The sequence below is a fragment of the Trachypithecus francoisi genome, unplaced genomic scaffold, assembly GCF_009764315.1.
Source record: "Trachypithecus francoisi isolate TF-2019V2 unplaced genomic scaffold, Tfra_2.0 Lachesis_group1, whole genome shotgun sequence".
NCBI classification, from domain to species: Eukaryota; Metazoa; Chordata; class Mammalia; order Primates; family Cercopithecidae; genus Trachypithecus; species Trachypithecus francoisi.
The window spans coordinates 50,931,880-50,943,545 of record NW_022681454.1 but is presented as its reverse complement, the minus strand read 5'-3'; the positions used below and the strand labels follow the sequence as shown (position 1 = coordinate 50,943,545).

At 37.5% G+C, this 11,666-nt stretch overlaps 1 pseudogene across 1 annotated transcript; it reads left to right on the top strand.

Annotated features, from left to right (window-relative positions):
• Window positions 1–3,664: 3,664 nt before the first annotated feature.
• On the top strand, window positions 3,665–4,593 carry LOC117085398 (annotated as a pseudogene). Its single transcript, XR_004437943.1, has one exon. The product of XR_004437943.1 is annotated as a 60S ribosomal protein L6-like (transcript).
• The last annotated feature ends 7,073 nt before the right edge of the window (window positions 4,594–11,666 follow it).

Genomic DNA, 11,666 nt, shown 5'->3' with positions numbered 1-11,666 from the left:
ATGCTAGTGAGGATGTGGAGAAAGAAGAAGCCTCCATACACTGTTGGTGGAATGTAAATTAGTATAGCCACCATGGAGAACAGTATGGAGGTTCCTCAAAACACTAAAAATAGAGCTACCATGTGATGCAGCAATCCCACTGCTAGATTTACATCCAAAAGAAAGGAAATCAGTATATCGAAGAGACATCTACACTCCCATGTTTATTGTAGCTCTATTCACAATAGCCAAGATTTACAATCAACCTAAGTGTTCATCAATCAATGAACAGATAAAGAAAATGCGGTACATATTACACAATAGAATATCATTCAGCCATAAAAAATAATGAAATCCTATCATTTCATGTCAGTTTCATGGACAGAAATGGAGAACTATCGGGGGAACCCACCCCCGATAATTCAACGTTACTTCATGTAGGTTATTTTCTATTTCCCTAAGTGTTGGCTGGTCTGAGAAATAAAGGGAAAGGGTACAAAAGAGAAATTCTAAAGCTGGATGTCAGGGGGAAACATCACATGTCAGCAGGTTCCATGATGTCCCCCAAGCCGCAAAACCAGCAAGTTTTTATTAGTGATTTTCAAAAGGGGAGGCAGTGCACGAATAGGGTGTGGGTCACAGAGATCACATCCTTCACAAGGTAATAAAATATCACAAGGCAAATGGAGGCAGGACGACAACAGGACTGGGGTGAAATTAAAATTGCTAATGAAGTTTTGGGCATGCATTGTCATTGATAACATCTTATCAGAAGACAGTGTTTGGGAGCAGGCAACTGGTCTGACCAAAATTTATTAGGTGGGAATTTCCTCGTCCTAATAAGCCGGGGAGCACTATGGGGGACCGGGGCTTATTTCATCCCTTATCTACAAACATAAAAGACAGACATTCCCAGAGTGGCCATTTCAGAGACCTCCCCCTTGGAATGTATTCTTTTTCTCAGGGCTGTTCCTTGCTGAGAAAAAGAATTCAGCAATATTTCTCCTACTCGCTTTTGAAAGAAGAGAAATATGGCTCTGTTCCACCCGGCTCTCAGGCAGCCAGCCCTAAGGGTTTTCTTTTTTTTTTTTTTTTTTTTTTGGGACGGAGTCTCGCTCTGCCGCCCAGGCTGGAGTGCAGTGGCCAGATCTCAGCTCACTGCAAGCTCCGCCTCCCAGGTTCACGCCATTCTCCTGCCTCAGCCTCCTGAGTAGCTGGGACTACAGGCGCCCGCCACGTCGCCCGGCTAGTTTTTTTTTGTATTTTTTAGTAGAGATGGGGTTTCACCATGTTAGCCAGGATGGTCTCGATCTCCTGACCTCGTGATCCGCCCGTCTCGGCCTCCCAAAGTGCTGGGATTACAGGCTCGAGCCACTGCGCCCAGCGCCCTAAGGGTTTTCTCACTTGTTCCCTGAACATCGCTTTTATCCTGTTCTTTTTTCAAGGTGCCCAGATTTCATATTGCCTAAACACACATGCTTACGACCAATTTGTGCAGTTAACGCAATCATCACAGGGTCCTAAGGCGACATACATCTTCAGCTTATGAAGATTACAGAATTAAGAGATTAAAGACAGGCATAGGAAATCACAAGAGTATTAATTGGGGAAGTGATAAATGTCCATGAAATCCTCACAGTTTATGTTCAGAGACTGCAGTAAAGACAGGCAAAAGAAATTATAAAAGTATTAATCTGTGGAACTAATAAAATGTCCATGAACTCTTCACAATTTATGTTCTTCTGCCATGGCTTCAGCCGGTCCCTCCATTCGGGATCCCTGACTTCCCGCAACAGAGAACATTATGTTAAGGGAGACAAGCCTGGCACAGAAAGACAAATTTCACATGTTCTCACTCATTTGTGGGAGCTAAAAATTAAAACAATTGAACTCATGAAGCTATAGAGTAGAACAATCATTACCAGAAGCTGGGCAGGGTAGCATGGGGGTGAGGGGAAATGGAGTGGGGATGATTAATGCATGCAAAAATATACATAGATAGAATGAATAAGATCTATTATTTGATAGTATAACAGGGTGACTACAGTCATCAATAATTTGCTGTGTATTTAAAAATAACCAAAAGAGTAGAATTTGAACATTCCTAACACAAGGAAATGATAAATACTTCAGGTGATGGACATTCCATTTACCCAGATGTGTTTATTACACATTGTACACCTGTATCAGAACATCACATGTACCCCATTAATATATACAGCTATTATATTCCCATAATAATTAAAAATTAAAAATATACATACACTTATGGAAACATTTTATTATATATAAGTTATACCTCAATAAAGTTAATCTTTTACTTAAAAAGTTAACATTTTTTACATTTCTGACTACATTTTGACACTGTTGGTGTAATAAAAAAGAAGCAATGAATATGAAGCATTGAATAAAAAGAGCTACCATCTGTGCTTAGCACTTGAAAAAGATTTTTTCACTTAATTTTTCCATAAAACCAATGGCTTGACTTTATTTCTAGTCTCACTTGAGAGATGAGAAAAATTGACATTATAATAAGCAGTGTGGTTGGCTTGGAACGTCAGATCCATCGATCTCCAAAGTAGTCCATGCTCTCAGCACTACATCATGATTTTTCCCAAAGGAGGAAGACATTGTACCCTCAAGATGCCAACAAAGAGGAAAATAATTGGGTTTGTCACCTAGGCAGAGCAGGAACCAAATAAATCATCAAGAAGCTTTTCAGGGACCACTAATGTTGATAGACCATCAAGTCTGAACTGATGGAGCGGCAAATGTAATTATTGCACCAGGAAAATTCCAGTTTAAGATACTGCTTAATCTCAAAGGTACAAAGGTCCTTGTTATTATTCTCATTTAGAAGGGGAATTAACTTGCAAAGAAGGGTAGACATTTTCAAAGAATAAAAACTATATACCAACTTTCCTCTCCCACTTATCTCGTTTACCAGAATGGTTATGTTCCCAGCTCATCATGTTTTACAGGTGAATTCTCTCAAAATTTGAGGGACAGATAGTATCATATGAAGCAAATGGATCCAGCACCAGAAAAAAAACATAAGTCAGAAATGGAAAACAACCTCATAAATTCTAGAAAAGCAAATACAGCCTGAATACCAAAATTTCACAAAGGTACAAAAAAAAATTTTTGGAAAGACTAAGGGACAGGTAACAAATGGGAAGAGGAAGGAAAGAAAAGAGCAGAAGGAGATTTTAGAAAAATTTCATTTAAGAGCATAAGAGTGAAATTACAAATAAAATGTTAGCAAATATAATTCAACAAAATATCTATGGTAACCAAATAAAATTAAGCAGAGAAAACAAGAATGGCCCAGTAGTGAGAAACTTATGAATATAATATGCTGTAATTGAAAAAGCCAAACAAGAAGATCCATAATTCACCATTTAATCATTTGTCCTAACTTGTCATTCATTTTTTTATTTCCATATCAAACAACCAGCTTCATGCTTAATAAATTCTATAGGCATAATATTAAAATTAGGTACAAAATAAAAAAGCTTTTTACTACCAATATTTAGTATTATATATGTGAAACAAAAGTCATGAATGCAGTAAAGGAAAAGACAAAATTATCATTATTTGCAGATAAGTGGCTATCTTGAATATCCAAATAGAGAATTCCAATAACTAGCAACACTAAAAAGTTTTTAAAAATAGCTAGGGTTCTCTTTTCCATCTTGCAAGATGGCGGGTGAAAAAGTTGAGAAGCCAGATACTAAAGAGAAGAAACCCGAAGCCAAGAAGGCTGATGCTGGTGGCAAGGTGAAAAAGGGTAACCTCAAGGCTAAGAAGCCCAAGAAGGGGAAGCCCCATTGCAGCCGCAACCCTGTCCTTGTCAGAGGAATTGGCAGGTATTCCCGATCTGCCATGTATTCCAGAAAGGCCATGTACAAGAGGAAGTACTCAGCCGCTAAATCCAAGGTTGAAAAGAAAAAGGAGAAGGTTCTTGCAACTCTTACAAAATCAGTTGGTGGTGACAAGAATGGCGGTACCCGGGTGGTTAAACTTCGCAAAATGCCTAGATATTATCCTACTGAAGATGTGCCTCGAAAGCTGTTGAGCCACGGCAAAAAACCCTTCAGTCAGCACGTGAGAAAACTGCGAGCCAGCATTACCCCCTGGGACCATTCTGATCATCCTCACTGGACGCCCCAGGGGCAAGAGGGTGGTTTTCTTGAAGCAGCTGGCTAGTGGCTTGTTACTTGTGACTGGACCTCTGGTCCTCAATCGAGTTCCTCTACGAAGAACACACCAGAAATTTGTCATTGCCACCTCAACCAAAATCGATATCAGCAATGTCAAAATCCCAAAACATCTTACTGATGCTTACTTCAAGAAGAAGAAGTTGCGGAAGCCCAGACACCAGGAAGGTGAGATCTTCCACACAGAGAAAGAGAAATACGAGATTACAGAGCAGCGCAAGATTGATCAGAAAGCTGTGGACTCACAAATTCTACCAAAAATCAAAGCTGTTCCTCAGCTCCAGGGCTACCTGCGATCTGTTTTTGCCCTGACGAATGGAATTTATCCTCACAAATTGGTGTTCTAAATGTCTTAAGAACCTCATTAAATAGCTAACTACAAAAAAAAAAAAAATAGCTAGATAGAACATAAATATTTTTTAATCAGTAACATTCCAATATAGTAGTCTAATTAGATAACATAATTTTAAAACAGATTTTATTTACTATAGAAATAACAAAAATTTTAAAGGGAAAATTTCCGTGAGAAATACATACATCATGAAAAAACAAAAATATTTATAGAATAATATTTGAATAAGGATAGGAAAATTATTATAAATATATAAAGGCTTCCAAAATGTATATTTGTATTTAAAATTCCAACAGGATTAAGGAGACTTTAAGTGTTCTGAAATTCATCTGAAAGAATAAGCAGGTAAGAATATTTACAAATAAAAATGTGTAAGTTATTGAACTGTATACATGTAAGCTCTCAAAAAATGTGCTGGATCAACTACAAAATTAAGGTAGTTAAAATAATATATATACAAATAATAAAAGGTTCATATGCCTAAATTCAAATAAATAACCAGAATTGGACCCTGTGGCCCTAAAACTTAGACTAAAAAGTAAAAGTATGATATTGTAGTCATTATAAATCAGGAGAGAGGGAAAAAGTTACTTAATAAATGATGTTGAGAAAATGTGAAAAACAGCTGGGCACAGTGCCTCATACCTGTAATCCCAACCCTTTGGGAGGCCAAGGTGGGACGATCACTTGAACCCAGAAGTTCGAGACCAACCTGGGCAACATAATGAGACCCTGTCTCTATAAAAACTAGAAAAAATTTAGATAGGCATGGTGGTGTGCGCCTGCAGTTCCAGCTACTTGGTAGGCCAGGGCGGGGAATCTATTGAGCCCGGGAGGTCAAGGCTGCAGTGAGCCATGATTGTGCCACTGTACTCCAGCCTAGGTGACAGAATGAGACCCTGTCCCCAAAAATAAAACAAAATAAAAATGTGAAAAACAAACTGATAGAGAACTTCCTCTTTTGCCATAACTATAATAATCTCCAGATGGATCAAAATGTTGAGTAGTTACAGCTTGTAGCATAGAAAAACTCTCAGTGGGTGAAAGGGGAAGGTGCTGGGTGAGGGAGTGTTGATTCTATCTGTCCTTCTCTTCTCTGCTGCAGGCAGAGCCTAGTCACAGACCATGTCTTGCTGCACGTGCTCGTCAAGTAGCACCTGCCCCTGGAGTACCAGCTGCTGCTCATCCCTTGTGCATTCAGTGGAAACTGTCTTTCCTGCCCAGTAGTAGCCAGGCCTCAGCACTTGCCCTGTCCCTACCTGGGGCCCGTTGCCCCCACACACTCCTCCAGGTCTCCTCCTGCCCCCCAGCATCAATTAAGTGTGACAAACAGAAAAAGGAAAAACTACAAAACCTCTGGAAGAGGAATGAATTCCTAAGCTCAAAAGCAATGAAGAAACAAGATCAATCCCTTACTGCATAAAAATTGGAAATCTCTCCAAATCAAAATAAATAAATAAATAAAAGGCATGAACTGAGAAAAAATGTAGCTTATGCAGTAGATAAATGATTACTCTTTTTACAACTTACAGGTTCACATATACAATAAGATGAACCTGATAGCCTTATAACAAATAAACAATCCACAAAAGAAACTACAACTGACAAACCAACATTGGGAAATGTTCTAATAGAAATTAAAGAAATGCAAATAAAACTACAGTAAAAGTGCTATGTTTTTTCACAAAATTAGCAAGTGTTTTGTTGAATAATAGTTCATACTGGCAACAATGTTGTGAGCCTGATATTTTTATATACCCTGATATTTATATTTTGAAAATATAAATTGGCATAACCATTTTGAAAGTAATTTAAAATATTTATCAAAGGCCTATCATTCATTCATAGTCTTTTACTCAGTAATTCCATTTTGAGAAATTTGTCTTAGAGAAATAAATATAGGAAATACTTTATGTGCAATGATATTCATTAGAGTATTTATAATAGCAAAAATTTGAAGAAAAATCTTAAATACCCAATAATAATGAAAAAGCTAAGGAAATTATGGTTATACCAACTGAATGGAATAAGAAGTAGGTATTTCAAATGATGAATAAAACAGTTAAACATGTTATCTTTGGGAAGTAAAATTATAAAAAATTTTCATTTAGTACTTAATACATTTCTAAATGTTTGAATTTGTTATATCTTTCCTGTTATAACAAGAAAAAGGATATAAAGATATTTCAATTTTAAAAATATAGTTGAAATAATAGTTACAAAGATTGTAATAAACGGAAGATGTGCTTGCTATCCTTTCAGAAAAAAAATCTGAAATGAAACTCCTCTAAACACTAATAGTGGATGTGCTTATTGATGAGAATGTAGATTTTTTGTGTATTTTCCAAATTACCTTTATTGAATTCAGCAAACATTTATTGAGATCCTAAGCAAAAGGCACGGGGACTACAATAAAGATGGATAAGGTATTGCATGTTGCTTATTAGTGTGCATGAATTATTCTTACAATATTCTGAACAGTCATGTTCTCCCTGCAAAAGAACTCTTAGGAAAAAACTGTATGATCACAAACAATCTGCTAAGAGTTTCTTTTTTTTTTTTTGAGACGGAGTCTTGCTCTGTCGCCCGGGCTGGAGTGCAGTGGCCGGATCTCAGCTCACTGCAAGCTCCGCCTCCCGGGTTCCCGCCATTCTCCTGCCTCAGCCTCCCGAGTAGCTGGGACTATAGGCGCCCGCCACCTCGCCCGGCTAGTTTTTTGTATTTTTTAGTAGAGACGGGGTTTCACCGTGTTAGCCAGGATGGTCTCGATCTCCTGACCTCGTGATTCGCCCGTCTCGGCCTCCCACAGTGCTGGGATTAGAGTTAAGCACTTGTGGTATAAAATTATAATATCCATTTTTCAAACATGTATGAGAAAATACGATTAAGATTTAATAATTTTAATTTACAATAACAACTTCCAAACATCCACTCACTCTATCAAATCTGAGAAGAGATAGAAATCTATTTGTTTCTTCAGATCCCTGAGATTTAAACGCCTACCTTGATTGCAGAAATTGAAAGTGAAAATTGTTCAGTGCTGGGTACATATAGTAAATATTTTCTACCAGCCTCAAAAGTGAATTTGAACATGTCCAGGAATTTTAATAAAATATTGGCCAGTTTAGCGTCTGACCAGCTGAAAGCCAATTTCTTCTGTTATCTTTCCTAACATTCATTCATCAGTTAAATTAAATGAGCTAGTGTATATAAAAAACTTAAAATAGTGTCCAGCATTTTGTAAGCACTCTGCAAAAGTTAAATATTACTTTTAACAATTTAACAAATATTTCTGAGCAACTACTGTGTACCTGACATGATGCTTTAAATAAAGCACAGTTATGTAGTTGAAAAGCAGCTCTGAAGAATGGGAAATCCTCTCTTCCCTTCACCATGTTCCTGGGCCCACATCAGATCTCCACAATCAATAACAAAATGTCACTAAGAAATGTAGGCAGAATGTCCACACCATTGAAGAGGAAAGAGAAATAATGTCTTTCCTTTGTGTCTTCTGAAAAGGAGGAGGTCCTTGGTGTGGTTGTTACCTGTCCACACTTGGATTAATCAAAGAGTAGCCAAGGAACAAATATGTAAAAGCCAATGTAACAGAGAAGGATGGTCAAGTCTCTGGAAATAATGTGGGGGGTCATTGGCTGAATATGAGGAGTCAATGATGACAGAATTGGTATTGTGTCTGCACAGACCATCCCCAACTTTAAGTTCTTTCTCGACCTCTCCTAGGACTGCCTCTTTAGTGACACATGCTAATTAATGGCTGAGTGACAGTTCACAGCAGGGACAAGCCATTCTCTAAGACTCGTAGAAGAAAAAGAATATAAAGAAATCATTTGCAAAGGCTACTGGGATTGAACAAAAGGCAGCTTTGCTAAAGAAAACCACATCAAATGTCACCGAAGAGTAACCACAAATCTTAGTTAGAATCTATTTTCTAAGAGAAAGCAGATCCAAAGTTGCACATCTTAATAACCAATATTCATAAATAGCTACGACCCTGCTTCCCTCCCTGCCCCACAAAAAAAAATACCTTCTAATAAGGTAAACACAAAAGTGCTTAATTGATAAATAAGAAAAATAAACATTCTGATTGGCACCACAGGAGGGGAATTTGTGTTTTGACAGTAATAGAATCCAAAACTCTAAACAGTACTGTTAAAAACGCTTAAACAATTTTGTCAATTTCATGCTTCCCCTGCTTCAATATCACATTGCAAGTTGATTAGAGGAATACTACATATGTTTTTATTATAACACCAATACATTTCTAGGTATTTAATTGCAGCTTAACATCTATCTCTCCAATGAAGCCTGAGGGAGGAGAGGGTGAGCGGCAATGAGGTAATTCCCTCAGCAGCTTGGAAAGCGAGGGCAGCTCGAAGCACGCTAGAGGTGTTTCTCAGCCTCCTTCAGGTACGACAGTGAATAGTGTCTTTCCCAGAAAAGGGAATGATCCTCTCTGATTCCTCGGGCAGGTTTCTGAAGCAACAGCCTTGCAGTTTCTCAAGCTAATATTATAAATAAAACATTAATCATTATTAACCCTGCCTGAAAAAAAAGAATGCTGTGCTAAGGAACAATCCACATTTTTCTGGGCCAAATTCAGAACTGTTTACTCCTAAAGAAAACTCTTTGTTCCTTTTACTGAGGTTTTCTGACTCAAGTAAAATCCTCAAAGTATCTTCAAAACTGAAAAATGCCTTAACTGTCAAGAACACCATAGTCAAATACTTGAGTAAAATGAAACCTTGTCTTAAGCTGCCAAACAAGCAGTGTCTTATATTATGTAGCCTGTAATGTAAAATGATAATATTTAACAACTTGTTTAACTAAAGATTATTTCAACATGCAAGACCCAATGCTCTGCCAATTCCTATCCAAACCCAGGAATTCACTCTTAGGTTAAAAATATATATATACACACACATATATATACACATGCACATACATATACACACACACACACACATATATGTATGTATATATATTTATCATTTAGGAGGCACTCATAAATCACCGCTTAGCTTTCTGGTCTTCCAGTAAGTGAAATCCTGATAATCATGAAGAAACAACAATGACCACTAGGCACTTGTGTCTAATTTACCTAACAATTTAAACCTTGGCACTGACAAGTTCTATCTCTTATTGATTTTAAAATTCCTCATTATTACAGCCCCTCCAGGTGACATTATTCTTTGCACAGCAGAAGTCATTCGGCAGTGTCAGAAAGGGTTGACAGGTCTGAAATTACACTGCACATTTGCTCCTTAAGAGTATGCAGTGGTCATGCATTTCTTGTTAGGAAGGTAAAAAGATAAGTATGCATAAAGAAGTCAGACAAAATGAGTTCATTTATAAGTCAACTTCACCAGCCCCCCAAAGAGGCAAAATAACTTAAACTCACACACCTTTCATGCATTATCTTCAGAGCAGCAGAATTCAAATCTCACACCCTACAGCAGGAAAAGTTTCACTAATTTCAATTACTATTATTTTAACCTCTTCTGAATGGATGACTCAGAAAAAACAAAGACTAAAGTGATAAATTTGAGGCCGGGCGCGGTGGCTCAAGCCTGTAATCCCAGCACTTTGGGAGGCCGAGACGGGCAGATCACGAGGTCAGGAGATCGAGGCCACCCTGGCTAACATGGTGAAACCCCGTCTCTACTAAAAAATACAAAAAAAAAAACTAGCTGGGCGTGGTGGCAGGCGCCTGTAGTCCCAGCTACACGGGAGGCTGAGGCAGGAGAATGGCGTAAACCCAGGAGGCGGAGCTTGCAGTGAGCTGAGATCCGGCCACTGCACTCCAGCCCGGGCCACAGAGCAAGACTCCGTCTCAAAAAAAAAAAAAAAAAAAAAAAGAAAAAAAAAGTGATAAATTTGACAGAAAAACATAACCACAAACAAAATATCTTCAACTTTCTAGTTCAGCAATTAATTATAATTTATACTAGTATGTTTTATAGTTTACTAACAACATTTAAATATATTACTCAATATTTGATTCTCACAATAGCCTACTTAAGATAATATTAGGCCATCCTATAACAATTATGGAATATTATACAGTGAGGCAAAAGATATCCATAACATGTTGAATGTAAAATGCTGGCTTCAAAACAGAATAGATTGCTTGGTCCTATATTTATAAAAAGATGTATGTAAATATGTGTGTGTGTATATATATGCACACACACATCCATATATATACATACTTGCATATGCATATATAAAGAGAGGTAATGGCTAAAAAGAAATCAACCAATTGTGGTCTCTATATTATAATTACTATCTTTCCTCTAGTTTATTTTATCTTTTGATATTTCTACAATGAATATATATTACATGTATGATCAAGAAAAGATAATCATATATGAAGAGGAGGTTATCTTATTTTTCTCAATAAGAATTTTTTTAGTGAACTTCAATAACTACAGATTAATACCACGGAGAAATGGGACCTTAGTTTGAACTGCTTTTAAAACAAGCATTTCTGGAAATACCAGAGTTCACTGAATCTTATAATCATCCATAGTCTTAAGGTCTGCTAGTTAGGATAAATCTTTGGAAAATATACATTGAGTGATATCTTAGCATGAATCCTTCAGGAAGCAGAATTTGAGGTAAGAATTAAAGTGCTAAATTTTTATTAGGAAGTTGCAAGCCCAAAAAGGCTTCAGTGAGAAGAAAGGGAAGAGACAAAAGGAAAGATATAAAGCAATGCATTGCTGTGTCACCTAGGAAGGTGGAACCAGCCACCAGCCACTTCACAACAATCTGCAGAGATACAACAGCTCACTCAGCAGGAGTTCACTTGGTACAGGGACTTCTCTGTAATTGGCTACAAGAAGTAACCATCCTGGAGCAGTCCAGTAAAGGGAAAAAAGAGGAAGGCTTATTTACCCAGTTCTCTATTGTCTCCATTGTCTGTTAATCAAGGTCCACTTAGAACTGACCATCTCACCCCTCAGAACCTTTTCAGGAGGCTATATCCCATGCCTTGAGCAGCACTGTAGCCAAATATGAGAGTAAAGAAGCAATTCTATGCAGGTGGGGCCCAGCATTTGCATTGTGAGTGCCAAACAGATCCAGAGCTTCAA